Source organism: Euphorbia lathyris, chromosome 1 (genome assembly GCF_963576675.1).
Source record: "Euphorbia lathyris chromosome 1, ddEupLath1.1, whole genome shotgun sequence".
Lineage (NCBI taxonomy): Eukaryota > Viridiplantae > Streptophyta > Magnoliopsida > Malpighiales > Euphorbiaceae > Euphorbia > Euphorbia lathyris.
This window is the reverse complement of record NC_088910.1, coordinates 36,648,506-36,664,581: the sequence shown is the minus strand read 5'-3', so window position 1 is coordinate 36,664,581 and position 16,076 is coordinate 36,648,506.

The window sequence follows — 16,076 nt, the reverse complement described above, 5'->3', positions numbered from 1 at the left end:
GGACACAACTTTTAAACGACATGGATTATCTTTCCAAATCGGTCAACGAAAAATATAATGTTAGTCAATAGACAAAAATATAAAGAAGGTAAAATAAAAGCAAAAACCAGGAAAAACACAAAATATGTGGAAAACGAAAAGAAAAAACCATTAAAAACGAAAAAAAATATGAAAAACGATAAGACACAAAAAAAAATGTGAAAACATGAAATAGAACAAAAAAGTGAAAAACAGTAATAAAAACGCAAAAAAAAACGGTAAAAGGTAAAAATACAAAAAAAGGTAAAAACAAACAAAATACGAAAAATTAAAAAAAAAACATGAAAACGAAAAAACACAAAAACTATAAAAACGAAGAAAACGTGAAAACTAAAAAAGTGAGAAGCAAAAAAAAGTGTGACAACCGTAAAAATGAAAAACAATATAGTAGGAAACTTTGTAAAACAAAAAAATAAAAAATCCAAAAACGCAAAAAAAAAACATTAAAAACACTAAATATGAAAAAATGGAAAAACATAAAAAAATATTAGAAAATGAAAAAATGTGAAAAACAATTAAAAAAAGTGAAAACGATAAAAACAAAAAAAAAGTGAAAAAAGTAAGAATGCGAAAATACGAAAAAACATAAAACAAAAAAAAAACCTGTGAAAAACGAAAAGAAAAAAACAATAATATTTCCGGGGTTTTTTTGCGGTTTTCATGTACACTTTATGTTTCTACCATTTTTCATGTTTTTTTTTTTTTTGCGTTTTCACATTTTCACGTTTTTTTTTTGTTTTTTGTTTTTTTCGTTTTCTCTTATCTTGTTCGTTTATTATAATATATAAACCTATGTTCAATTTAATAATTATAAATAAATACAATATTATATTATATTTTAAGTTAGTTATAGAAAACGACACAAGCAAATATAGTAAAATATTTTTCGTTATCGCATCAAATCAACGAAAAAATATTTTATTTTCGAATAAATTTTTCCTTCCTCAATATTTTTCTGCAAATAAACGAGATTTAAACGAGATTTAAATGTGTAAAGGATTTATTATTTTTTTCTTTTTTTTTCAAACATGAAAATTGAGTAAAAAAAATTCAATAAACTTTTGTACGGGTTTAATGTTACTGGAACATCTAGTGATTTAAGAAGCAATTAAGAGGCTTGTGAGGTTGATGTTGTCCTAAAAAGTGAATACTAGCAAATGCACTGGGTACAAGTAATAAAATGATAAGTATAATATCGTCTCCACAAGGATAGAACAAACTGATATTGCAACTAAATATTCCAGAACAGTCAGATTCCATAATGAGTAACCTTCTATTATAGTTGAGAGTTGTGGTTTAATTCTGAAAGGCAATAAAATTAATTTAAATAAATGAATACGCAATGGCAGTAATAAATGGTAGGCAAGTGAATAGATTTTGCTTATAAATGATAGAGAACCGGCAGAAACACAACCAGAACAAGTTGCAAGCAAACATATTTCTCCTTATGAATGATATTAAGAGCGTACGTCTATGGTATCTTTTATTAGAATCAATTGAGTCAGTTGTCTCATGTTCCCAACATTCTTTAGAAATAAATAAACTAAGTCTCCTTCTGTCTACTTCATTTCTAAGCATTAAGATTTGACGCATTTTAACATAAGTTGTTAAAAACCCCTAGCATGCAATTACCCATGTCTCCAATCCTAATTACATGTGTTTAATAGTGTTTCCATCTCCTAATCAGAGTCTCCTCATGATTATTCAACTAAAATATAGATTAGCTACTCTTATAATACATTAATAAACCATTAAACAATCTTCAAATATTTTTTCATTCATAATAAAGAAAACATGACTTACAATTACCAGTCTATGGCTGGTTTCAGCCTGAAAAGTGAACTACTCACTCATCTTCAAGAAGAAAAATGCAAACAGCAATGAAGAACAAGCCGCTGCCATTTAAGGACAAGCATGTTCGGTGGTCTGAAATCCAAGATCCTATAATCTGGAATGAATAAGGTAACAAGTGTTACTCGGTTAAAAAGTCTAAAGCTTGGGCACGAAGAAGGTGGAGGATGGCTCGAGCTTATGGGTTGATGGTGAACGGCGCCACTTATGGAGAGCTGATGTCCCATTTAAGGTGCGGTATTTTCTGTTGGCTCTTGGTCAGAGAGTGTCTTTCTACTCGGGTTAAATTACGGAGCCGCGGTGTCGATATTAGTGGACTCTGTGTGATGTGCTTGGAGGATATTGAAGACATGTGGCACTTGCTCATATTATGCCCAAGAGTGAGAGACCTTTGGAAGCTTGCAGGTTTGGTGGATATTGTTTGGGATAAATCGGCCAATGCATAAGATTTCGCTAGTTTTTTTCTTCCAAGTCAGTTCGGCAAGGAGCAAAGAGTAGGTTGAGAAATTTATGGTCATCCTATAGAGCCGGTTGCGGGCTCAGAATTCAACCCTTTGGCAGCAAATGAACCAGTCGGTTGATGATATCTTATTCGGTGCAATATAGTGCCAGATGGACTGGCAAAATCTACAGCTCCGCAAACGGCAATCGACCACCTGATCTACGACTTTGCCTGTTTGTGCTACGGTTTGGCACCGTCCTCCACCGGGTACCCTCTGGTGCTTAACACACATGGTGTTATTTGCAGGCCCTAGTCTGACTGGTTTAGGTGCAGACATTCGCGACTCAAGAGACTGTTTCATTACCGGCAGAACAGTTACTGTGGACGGTCTGATGGAGATTCATGAGGGAGAAGCCCTCGCATTGTTACAGGCTTTGCGCTGGGCTGAAGACAGGAACTGCTCATGGGTGGTCTTTGAATCGAACTCTAAAATAGTTTGTGATTCAATTGCCTCACTTGATCTTGATTGTTCGGAGTTTGGAGATATAACAGTCAGGTGCAAACACACTTTCCAACGAAATGACGGCTTCTCGGTCCGTTTTCTCAAAAGACAGATAAATAATGTGTTAGCTAGACCAGCTCAATCATATGTTAATCTTAATTTCTATAATGTAATCCTGAGTTTTCTTTCTTTATTTTTTTTTTTTGTGAAATTTTTACCATATCGAGACTCATTAATAAAAGTTCATTTAAAAAAAGAATTCAAGTGTGACCGTTATTTCTATTGAAATACTATATAACAGAATTAAAATTAAAATGTTAAACTTCACTAAACAAAAGTCTATAAAATCTATATAATATATAATAGCGGAAACAAAGAGAATTTGCAAGAAGTGTTTTAGAGGCTTTTTTACTTAGTTGTCACCGTAGGAGCAAAGAGAATAAATAAGTTAATGAGTTTTAATTATCTCACATTATTTATTGTCAATTAATAGCATATTGATTAAAGTAACAAAAAAAAGTAAGAGTTACAGGAAGATGAAAACCCACAAAGCAAAGGAAATCTAAAAGTCACAAATAAACCTATATATAAAGCATAATATATGGTATTTCATCATTATATTTATTGGTCAGCGAAAATCAAAGACTTCCTTGACCTTTAATTTTGATTATGTATTAGTTTTGTTCTTAATTTTATAATTTTGTTCTTACTTCAAATAATATAGTCTTATAATTTTGTTCTTATTTCAGTAAGAGATTCAGATTTATTTAGGAGCGATTTCCATTGATAAACTGTATTAATAGTATTTTTTTCAAGAATTCGGAGAATTTAGATTTTGATATCTCCAATTGAAGAAATCCGATGGAAATATAAGAGGCATAAACAACTGAAATCGGGAAAAGCAAATGTGTCAAAATTACAGGAATCGTTATGTTTCTTAATTGTACCTCTCGCTTTCTTATCTCAGTTGTTAGGTTTAATTGGAGTTAGGTTAATTTTCTAAATTCAGAACCAGGTGAAGTCCACTGATTTTTTTTTTAATTATTTTTTTAATTTGGGTTTATCTAACTCATATGGATTGAATTTTTTATTTTTATGCATTTTTTGTAGGAATGGATATAAAGTTTCAAACAATAGTTGTTTATTGAAGTTAGAGACATATTAAAGAAAATAATTAAAGAGATATTGAAACATTATACTTACAATGAAATTTATTTCAATTATAAATCATGTAATTAAAGATTTTGTATATTTTCATTATTTTTTAGTATAAGTTGCTAGGTGTAATCGTTTCGATTGTTAACTCTAACTAAAATTTGGATTTTCGGCTTTATATGAACTCAATTGTTAGGTTTAATTGGAATTAGATTAATTTTTCAAATTCAGAACCTGGTAAAGTCCACTGATTTTTTTTTTAATTTGGGTATCTAACTCATATGGATTGAATTTTTTTTATGCATTTTTTGTACGAATATATATAAAGTTTTACACAATAGTTGTTTATTGAAGTTTGAGATATATTGAAGAAAATAATTGAAGAGGTATTGAAACATTATACTTACAATGAAATTTATTTCAATTATAAATCATGTTTTGTCATCATTACCATTTTAAGTCTCTTTCTCCTCTTCTTTTAGAGGATAGGATTGGGGTTAGCTTTCTTAGGCTAATCCTGGTGTAGTTGCTTGTTTTGCTTTGTTTTCCTTTCCTTTTCTACAAAAAAAAAAAAAATGAGGAGAGTTTTAGTGGTTTTTTTATGAATTGTCAAACTATTAACAAATGAAAATTAAAAATATTATATCTAATCTAATTTTTATTTAATAGATATAATAAATTAACTTACAAAATATCCCAACGAAAAAAATTATATAACAAAAAAAAATATAAGGATCCATTTAAATTCTATTAATTTAAATTTAATAAAGAGTATTAAAACCAATATTATTGAAAAAATATATATTTATATTTAATAGATATAATATATTACAAAATATCCCAACGAAACAAATTATATAACAGGAAAAAAAATATGTTAGGATCCATTCAAATTCCTTTTATTTAACTTTTATAAATAACATTAAAATCAATATAACTGAAAAAAAAATTATAACAAATTGACAAAAAAATATATAAAGATTCTTTAAAATTCCATTCATTTAACTTTAATAAATAGCATTAAAACTAATATAACTGAAAACAAATTATATTTGTATTAATAGATATAATAAAACAACTTATAGAATATAAAACAAAAATAAATTATATAATGATAAAAAATATGTAATGATCCATTCAAATTCCATTCATTTAACATTAATAAATAGCATTAAAACTAAACAAGAAACTCCTCAATCAATAAATTTTTTTATCTCTCTCTCTCTCTCTGCTAGGGTTTTATGGTGAAACGGGTGCGGGACAGATCTAGGGAGAGGGGGGCGGTGAGGGTGTGATGAGGGCATATTGCACTCGTACGCGGGGCGTAAGATAAGACCCGCGGAGCGTGAATCCGGAGCCGAGAGAAAGGAAGAAACCCGCACGGAAGGGGGAATCACTAAGGCATTCCACGCGGAGCGTATTGTCCAGTACGCGGAGCGTGGATCGAACCTTCAAAGGGAACCAGTCCAAGAGGTCGTGTACGCGGGGCGTACTCCCAAGGACGCGGAGCGTGCTTCCTCATACGCAGGGCGCAGATCAACATCCGAAACGAGTTCTACTCAGGAGGTCAACTACACGGGGCGTAACACTAGAGACGCCACGCGTAAGCCCTATCAACAAGACGCACCAGGATCAGGAGCTGCACTACGCGGGGCGTAGCAAGACCCACGCGGACGTGTCCCGCTTGGAGTAAAATTCTTCACCAAGTTCTTCATGCTTGGGACCACTCCTTAATTACACCTTTGCCACTCCCTATTTACAATCATGCCACCCCTTTACCACTAACTCAATTTACCCTTTGTCTTTATATGTTAATTAGTTATGTAACTTACCCTTTATGTAATTTGACAATTAGGTTTTTGAGATGATATAAATTCATCTCTTTCTCTTGTAATGTTTAACTTTTATCAAATCAAATATATATCTTCTTCCTTGTGAAGTTTGTTATGGTTTTCACCTTCAACAATATGGATTTCACTATTCCTATGGATTTAGTCCATGAATTGGGATTCACTCCTTCTGGTTTAGCTAGAGAAGTTGGTATTCTTTGTTAGTTTATGATTAAAACTAACACGTCACTATTTCAGATAAAACCGATCTGTATTAGTTGGTATCAGAGCCAGGTTGTTTTCCTTGAACGGAGACTTCTTTCGACTATGGTTCAACAAAGTTCATCTCATGGATCCGAAGAAACCGCCATCAAGAGGGAAGAGAGTTTTTCATCTTGGAGTAAAGGGCTTGAAGAGAGGTATAGAGAAGGTAGCCGAAAGAGCGATGAGTCTTTGAGGAGATTCAAAGCCGCTTGTGAAAGCCTTCGCCTAGAGATCCGAAAATTTGCCCAACCAACCATGGAGGTCCCTCCTAAAGATCCATCACCAATCGTTTCTCCATCATACATTGTAAAGGTAAATCCTAAACTTCCAATCTCTAATGTTGAAGTTATGGATAGTCCTATTGCTATGGAGGAATTGGATGTTTGTGATGTTGAAGTGGGTTTAGATTCTTCTTGTGAATTTATTGATAATGAAATTGTGGAGGAAGATTTAAATTCATTTGTGGATAAGGAGGAAGGGATGGTTGTATGTGAAAACACGGGGGAGGTTGACTTTATGTGTGCTAAGAATGAGAAAACCCATGTGGCAAGGGATGCTCCTTTTGTGTTTGATAAAATGCCCCTTGGACATAACTTCATTGATGTGCTTAAGGGAAGTGAGGGCATTGATTTGGAGGTTGATGGCTATGGTGATGGGAGAGATGTTGGTGGTTATACCATGTTGGGTGGTAGTATGTCTTTTGAGTCAAGCGGCTTAGCACGTGGGATAGTCGGCTTGAGCTATAGAGAGAGGTACGTGGGAACGATAGGTCGTGGGAAGAGACGGATTGGGGATGAAGAGGGAAGTGAAATTGTGTATGGTCAAGAAGAAGATGATCTAGAAGAGGAGATTTATGGAGAAGGAAACTTCGACATTGAGCTCGTTAACGAAGATGAACTTAACTATTATGAGCGAGAGTTCCGGAAGGGAATGGAGGAAAGTGGAGATGTGGGACCAACGTCCGAAGATGGAAAGTATGTGTCCTTCAACGGACAACCACGAGGTAGTCTACCTTTGGGGAAAATACCACGTGACATTGCATGGGATCTCGGAGGTCGTATGCTATGTCTTCCTCACAGTCGCTTGAGCTTCAAGGAAATGGATAAAGAACACGTCGTGACGCCTCTAGGAAGAAATGAGATTCCTAGCACATGCACATTAGGAATGAACCGAGCCTCTCACTTGGTAAATTCGGAACTTGTTATTCTGTTCTTGATTGAGATGTATGTGTTGGGATATATGTTATGCTTGTTAAGGGGACATCAACCCTATGAGGAGTCAATGAGAAGTGGCTTCATGGTGAAAAGAGTGAGCTTTATAGAGTATTTGGTGAACGGGAATGGCCGTCCGGGTGATGTAGCAAGAGTGGAAGGAACTCAAGCATGGCGGGATGGTAGCCAAGTTAGTGAAGAGGCGACTCGAGAAGCCACAAGGTTGTTAACCCAAGACAAAGAAGGGGCTAATCTCAGTGGACTTGAGTTCACTATAGAGTGGGTTGACAAGTGTCGCCGGGATATTCCGTTTGATGTGGGCCATGGACTAGTCGAGATTGAGCATGGTTACCGGGTTAGTGGAATGAATGGAAGCGAAGGTCGGGCCTATTCAACTCCAAATCATGTGTGGGTTGTGGAGAGTATTCAAGGGATCGCTCCAAGTTGGGTTGATATATGGCGCCGGTACATGCCATTTGATGTCGGCTATGAGCGGAATAAAATTGTGATTAATGTCCATGTTCGTGAAGTGGAGAAAGAGGAGGCCCGGGGCTGGTCGGTTCAATATGTCGTGGAAGTGTGGAGGAGCTTCCAAGACATTACGGAGGATTGGGTTGATCAACTCCGTCGAGATATTTCATTCGATGTCGGTCGGAGATTGTGGCGAGTATTACGGGGAATGAGCACCGGGGACAATACACGAGTTGAGGTGTGGGAAGAGTTCATAAAGGAAAGGAGAAACCAACAACATATGGAGTGGATAGCACCTACCAAGCACCATTCTTGTTCTATAGTTGAGTTGGGGACCAACTCTTTTGAAGAAGAGGAGTATGATGAGGGCATCTTGCACTCGTACGCGGGGCGTAAGATAAGACCCGCGAAACGTGAATCCGGAGCCGAGAGAAAGGAAGAAACTCGTGCGGAAGGGGGAATCACTAAGGCATTCCACGCGGAGCGTGGATCGAACCTTCAAAGGGAACCAGTCTAGGAGGTCGTGTACACGGGGCGTACTCCCAAGGATGTGGAGCGTGCTTCCTCATACGCAAGGCGCAGATCAACATTCGGAACGAGTTCTACTCAGGAGGTCAACTACGCGGGGCGTAACACTAGAGACGCCACGTGTAAGCCCTATCAACAAGACGCACCAGGATCAGAAGCTGCACTACGCGGGGCGTAGCAAGACCCACGCGGGGCGTGTCCCGCTTGGAGTAAACTTCTTCACCAAGTTCTTCATGCTTGGGACCACTCCTTAATTACACCTTTGCCACTCCCTATTTACAATCATGCCACCCCTTTACCACTAACCCAATTTACCCTTTGTCTTTATATGTTAATTAGTTATGTAACTTACCCTTTATGTAATTTGACAATTAGGTTTTTGAGATGATATAAATTCATCTCTTTCTCTTGTAATGTTTAACTTTTATCAAATCAAATATATATCTTCTTCCTTGTGAAGTTTGTTAAGGTTTTCACCTTCAACAATGGGGATTTCACTATTCCTATGGATTTAGTCCATGAATTGGGATTCACTCCTTCTAGTTTAGCTAGAGAAGTTGGTATTCTTTGTTAGTTTACGATTAAAACTAACACGTCGCTATTTCAGATAAAACCGATCTGTATCAGGGTGTGGTGGCGGTTAAGGCTTGGGCGGATCTGGATGGGGAGTATGGGGGGATGGGCGGGGCGGCCTGGTTGAGGGGAGCGTGATGGGCGAGGTAGGGTTGGAGAGGGGAGGGCGCTCGAAGGAGATAGTGTTGGGGGGGGGGGGGATCGGGAGACGCAGCTGGGGAGTTTTAGGGCGAGGGTAAGGGGGTCGAGTTAGAGGCGAGGGGGGCGCCGCCAGTGGGGGAGCTGCGTTAGGGGGATCTCGTGAGGGAGGTCTGGGCAGGGGGTAAGGCGCTTCCACTCGGGTGGAGCACCGAGGGTGCTGCGCGGGTGGCGCCTGGCGCCGGGTGGAGCGCTATTGGCGGGCAAGGCACAGGCAGCGCCGAGCAGGGTGCTGGGGGCACCGGAATCTTTGCTGAGCGGGGTGCCGGCGCTGGGGCAGGCACTGGGAGAAGATCCCCGGGCAGTGCCGAACAGGCTGGGGCGGTGGGAGGGGGGCAGGATGCATCAGGTTAGGGGAACGCGGTTTCTCCTAGGTCTAGGGTTAGTGTTAATGGAATTGGGAAAAACTCTTGGAAAGACACGGTTATGGGAGTAGTAGAGGAGGAGCCTTGTATGGAGGAGGTGTTGATGGTGGGGGAGTCTGAAGATTTGTACTCTGATTCTGATGATGAGGAGGGTATCCAAGATGATCCTCTTTGTCCTGTGATCAGACTCTCTTCAACTGAGAAAAGGGAGCTTAGAGAGAAATGGAAGGTGTCTTTAATTGTTACTGTGCTTGGGAAGCGAATTAGCTTTAACTATTTTGCCCAAAGGATCCAAGCTCAGTGGGCAAGGAAAGGGAAAGTCAGTATTACTGACCTGGAAAATGACTACTATGTCATTAAATTTACCCGGGTTAAGGATTATAATGCTATGATCAAGGGGGGCCCATGTATTATCTCCAACCATGTTTTGGCCTTACGGCCTTGGGTTCCTAATTTTAATCCTCACGATTGTTCTGTTAACAGGATTTTGACTTGGGTTAGGTTCCCGGGCCTTCCCATTGAGTATTATAGCGAAAAGTTCCTCAGCAAGATTGGAGGTCTGGTTGGGAAGGTCCACCACGTGGACAAAACTACAATTAGAGCTATTAGGGACAAGTTTGCTAGGGTTTGTGTTGATGTTGATCTTGCTAAACCTTTGTTGTCAAAATTTTGTGTTCAAAATAAGGTGTTTTTTATTGAGTATGAAGGGTTACATAACATTTATTATGATTGTGGCATGTATGGTTATTCTCAGGAGGGATTCCCAAAAAGGGAGAAGGTTATAAAAGAGATTGTGGTGGATGGTGTGGGTAGAACTGAAGTGAGCCAGGGGAATGGAGGGAATTTTGGGCCATGGATGGTGGCAAAAAGGACTGCTAGACGAAGAACACAACCTTCAGTTGGGCAGAATCGTCCTCTTGATAGTAGCATTAATTTGAAGTATTCCCTTTCTAAGCCTATTGCTCTTCCTAGTATCAAAGAGAAGCCTATCCCTAAAGCTAGGGAGGAGCCTGGAGCCGGTTCAGCTTTCACGTCAGGATCTAGATTTGGGGCCCTGATGATGGAGGAAGTTCATGATCCTGACCAGGGGGATGTTCAGATTGTTCAAAGCATGCCGGGTTTGGAGTCTGTTGAACCATCTGAGAAGGTGGTTGAATCTGTTAATCCTCTCTTTGTTTATAAAGACGAAGCCTAGGGGGGACCCTGGCCCTAGCTGCTCGTAGTATGAAGAAGATAACTGAGGTTAGTATTCCTATTCTTTGTGGTGATTCTGGGAATGGGAAGTCGATGGGAGTTAATAAAACTAGTCTGAAAAAGCTTAAGGGTAAACAGAAAAGTATCCAGAATACTTTGGTTTTACCAGAGAAGAGAGGGCCGACAGGTACCTCGGCGAGGCTCTCAGGAGCCCCTAGTAAATAGCTGGCTTAGGTGTGTTGTTGCGGTCAGTTTTCCTCCTTTCTATGGATTTGTTGTGTTGGAATGTTAGGGGTGCGGCTAGCAAGGCTACCCGTATCCATATTAATGATCTTATTAAACAATTTAACCCATCTTGTTTTGCTTTAATGGAAACTAAGATTAGTGGAGATAAAGCAGATGAGGTGGTTAAAAAGTTTAGGAACTGGAACTGTGTTAGATCGGAGGCAACTAGCCGGGCTGGTGGGATTTGGCTTTTCTAGAAGCCAGATCGGGTTCATTTTGATATTATTAGCATGGATAAGCAGTTTATTCACTGTAGAGTGAGTGTCTCCGGTAATATTCCTTTTTTAATTACCCTGGTGTATGCTGACCCTATTTTAGCCAATCGAAAACGGCTTTGGGAGGTTCTCTACTCCATGAGTGTCAGCATTTCTGAGCCCTGGTTCGTGGCGGGTGACTTTAATGATATTGCTTTTATGAGTGATCAGAGAGGGGGTTCGAATCATTATGTTAATCGCTGCCTTCACCACAAGAATAGTATGGATTTATGTGGGCTTTCTGATCTTGGGGCTTCTGGTCATAAATTCACTTGGAAACGTAACAGTACCTTTGTTCGTTTGGATAAGGTCTACACCAATGTTTTAGCTCAGACTTCTTTCCCTGAGAGTTCTGTGTTAAATCTCCCATTCCGTCATTCGGATCACTGTCCTATTTTATTTAGGCTGTTGAGAGGTAATCGTCCTAGGGGAGAAAGACCGTTCCGATATCAGTTGGCTTGGGAGTCTCATCCTAAGTTTAAGGATTTCGTTCATGAGAATTGGAAACCTCACTCGAATGTCCTTCAAGCTGGTGAAGGGTTCAAGAATAATGTGCTGGGATGGAATAGAAATGTCTTTGGGCATATTATTAGAAGGAAGAATAAGTTATTAAATAGGATTGAGGGTATTCAGCGTAGGTTGGAGGTGAGGTTTGATCATAGTTTGGATGGCCTCCTCAGAACCCTTCAGAAGGAGCTGGAAGCCGTGCTCAGGCAGGAGGAGCTTCTCTGGTTTCAAAAATCTAGGAATTCCTGGATTAGAGATAGGGATCGTAATACCATGTACTTCCATCTTTCTACCATGATCAGAAGGCAGATGAATAGAATTGATGCCATTAAGGACTCTAATGGTGATTGGGTGTATGAAGATGAGGAGATTCGGAATTTGGCCCTGGAGTTCTATAAGGATCTGTTTAAAGAGGAGCCTGTTCATCTGGAGAGGGCTCACTCTGTTGCTACCTTTCCTATAATAAGTGAGGATAGCATTCAGGATGCCTTTCACCCTATCTCCCTGAAGGATATAGACCAAGCCATTTTCAGTATCGGGGCTTCTAAAGCTCCTGGGATTGATGGTCTTCCTGTTGGTTTTTATCATAAACACTGGGAGGTTGTGAAGGAAGGTATCTATAATTTTATCATAGGTGTTTTTAATGGTTCTCAGGATATTGAGTTGGTGAATAGAACCCTTCTGGTTCTGATTCCTAAAATTGATAAGCCATCATCCTTTTTGCATATGAGACCTATCAGTCTTTGTAATGTTCTTTATAAGACGGTTACCAAGATTGTGGCTAATAGAATCCATTGCATTCTTCCTGAGATCATTTGTCAGAATCAGGGTAGTTTTATGCCTGGCAGACAGATGATGGATAATGTGGTGATTGCCCAAGAGATGGTACACACTATGAAGATCAGGAAGGGGAAGAAAGACATTGTGGCTCTGAAGTTGGATTTGGAAAAGGCCTATGATCGCATCAACTGGAATTTCCTGATGGAGAGTCTGGAGAGAGCTAGGATCCCGGATAGCTGGAGAAGGTTAATTAAGGTTTGTATCTCTTCTCCTGTGTTTCAAGTTATGATTAATGGGGATATGTCGGAGGAGTTCTCCCCGGGCCAGGGAATCCGTCAAGGTGATCCTATGAGCCCCTTCCTTTTCGTTATTGCTATGGAGAGGTTGTCTCATCTGATTCAAGATGCAATCGATAATGGGAGTTTCCACCCAGTGGCTATCAATAGATTCTGTCCCCAGGCGACTCACTTATTCTTTGCAGACGATGTCCTTATCTTTCTAGAAGGTAATGAGGAGCAGTTGAGTATTATTATGGATATTCTTGACTGTTTCTGTTCGGCCTCTGGGCAGAAACTTAATATTCAGAAATCTAGGATGATGTGCTAAAAAAATATGAACCCGAGAGTCTGTAAAAGGTTAAGTGATCTTTCTGGTATTCCTCTTACTGATTCCCTAGGGAAGTATCTGGGTATTCCCCTCCATAGTGAGAGAGTGTCTAAAGTGTCCTTTAGAGATACTTTGGATAAACCTAATATGAAGTGTGCCACGTGGAAAGCCAAGACTCTCTCTCTCGCTGGCCGCCTCACGTTAATTCAATCTGTTGATTGTGCTACTCCCAATCACATTATGCAGGCTTGTCAGCTTCCGGATCCTGTGTTTAATGATCTTGATAAGATTAACCGTAGGTTCCTGTGGGGGGGAGCAGAGGAGGGGAGAAAGATCCATCTTGTGCCTTGGAGTGAGGTTTGTCAGCCTAAAGATTCTGGTGGTCTGGGCATTAGGAAAGCTAAGGATAATAATAAAGTTTTATTAATGAAACTCCTTTGGCGAATGTGGCAGTGTCCCTCTGTTCTGTGGGTCCAGCTCTTACGTGGGAAGTACCGGAAGGATAAGGTGTTGGGGGGGCCGGCCTAAGGAAGGGGTGGTTAATTGTTCCTTTCTTTGGAAAGGCATCAGTGTTGCATTTGCTGAGTTTTGTACTGGGATTGGGTGGAATGTGAGTAATGGAAGTTCCATCAGTTTCTGGAAGGATAGGTGGGTAGGTAAGAAGCCTTTGTTGGAAGTTTGTACTTCCTTGCCTCCGTTAGACGCTCAGGACTGGAGGATTGCTGATGTTGTGGATTCTGAGGGTGAGTGGATTTGGGATAAATTTGAATCTTACCTCAATCTGGAATCGCTCCTTTCTATTAGAGGTGTCCACATTAGTAATCAATTAGAGGATAAGGACAGTTACTGTTGGGCGCTCATAAACAATGGGGCCTATTCGTGTAAGTCTGCTTTTCAGGCTTTCCATCTGGATTTGGATTCTTCTTCCCCAGGGGTGTGGAAGAAGATTTGGGGTTTAAAAGTGCCTTACCGTATTAAGAGCTTCCTGTGGCTTGGAGCCAAGAATAGGTTGCTTACTAATTCGGATCGGAAAAGGAGGCACCTGGTGGTTTCTGGAGCCTGTGGCAGATGCAGAGGGTTTGAGGAGACGTTATGCCATGCCCTCAGGGATTGTGAGAAAAGTGTAGAGGTTTGGAGAAGAATCCTCCCTAGGGATGTGCTCCCTTCTTTTTTAGCCCACTCTGAAGATTATTGGTTTGTGGATGGGATTAATGGGATTCTTTTGACTGGGAATCAAGGTGTTCTTCTTTTTGTGGTGGTGTGCCATCAGGTTTGGAGGTGGCGAAATGAGGAGATCTTTGGAGGTGGAGTGGTTTCTATATCAAATATCCTTGATTTCTTTTCTAAGGAGATCAATACCTTGGTTGAAAGCTTTGGTGAAGACCCCTTAGCTAGGGTGGTTCAGAGGAAGGAGGTCAATCTCTTAGGCTGGTGTAGGCCGAGCGAAGGTGTGATTAAGCTTAACACTGATGGCTCTTGTCTGAGAGACGGGAGAATCGCCGCAGGAGGGGTTCTTAGAGACAATGGAGGCAGGTGGGTGTCTGGCTTCTCTCGGAATTTGGGGATTGGTTCTTCCTTTTCTGCCGAGCTTTGGGGGATTCTTTCGGGCCTGAAGCTGGCTAAGGAGCTTGGAGTGAAGAAGCTTCTGGTTGAGTCTGATAACCAAGAAGCAGTTAACATGATTTCTGAGGGCAAGTTTTTCTGTCGGAATAGCTCGAATATTATTAAAGGCATTAAAAGGATTGGGTCCTCCTTCGAGTCTATTAAGTTTTCTCATATTTATAGGGAGCAGAACCGCATCGCGGACCGTCTTGCGTTGGAAGGGCACTTTGGTTTGTTGGGCCTTTCTACCTTTTCTTCTCCTCCGGTCTTCATTTCGTCCTTGATCTTTGAGGATGTGGTGGGGGTCAGTTTTCCTAGGCTGATCCCGGGTTGAGCTGTTTCGTTTTGTTTGTTTTCTTTTCCTTTTCTACCAAAAAAAAAATAAATAGCATTAAAACCAATACAACTGAATTTTTTTTTATAACACATTTTTTTAAGAAATGACACATTTAATTTTTCATTATAATAAGTAACACAATGTTTAAACATCTAAACTACCACATAAACCAAATAAAATTTTAAAAAAAAGTTATGCTTATTTCAAATTCATGAATTTATCAAAAAAAAAAAAGTACGTGAATTTTTTTAGAAGAGTTAGAATTTGATTGAAAAACATATCATCACAAAATGTAGTAAACATTTTAAATTGTAAGATTATACAGAAAAATATTATAAAAGAACAGAAAGGAATGACCATTGCAAACATATCAACAGAGAGAATAGATTATAACTTCAATACCTTCCAAATATTATCAAACAATTATAAAGATATGTTTATTAATTTATTTACAATTTATAAATTTAAATTATTTTAAAATAAAATATTAATATCTTTATATATAGTGATATAAAATTTTAAAAAATATTAAAATGTTAAATTTCTATAAAAAAAAATTTATCCATCCGCGTAACGCGCGGACATAATACTAATAAAAATAAAAATTTAGGCAAAATTTTATTTATTTATTTCCATTTACTTCCAATCGGTTATACCATCACCGTCCAAGCTAGTTTTTTAGTAATTCATTGTCTTATTGCCTTAAATATTCTATCCATAACCTTATCCACTATCCACAATTCATAAAACATACACGTATTCTTATTGTAATAACACACCTATGACATCTCGATTCTTAGATGTTGGTGATTGACAAAACAAAATTTATTTCTATAATTTTGCAGAAACTATATATAAATTGTACCCAAAACTTCTTCCAATATAGTATGAAATTATCATTAGTAAGTTCAAAATAAGTCATAATGTTTTTAGTTTTTTTTAAACCATAAATTATTTAGTTAGTTCACCTTCCAATAAAAAATTATTGAATATATTATAACTTGAATTTGCGATCTTAATTAAGCAATCCAAGACTTAATTCTTTTCAATTTTAGTTACCGTATCAACATTGTTATGGATTAG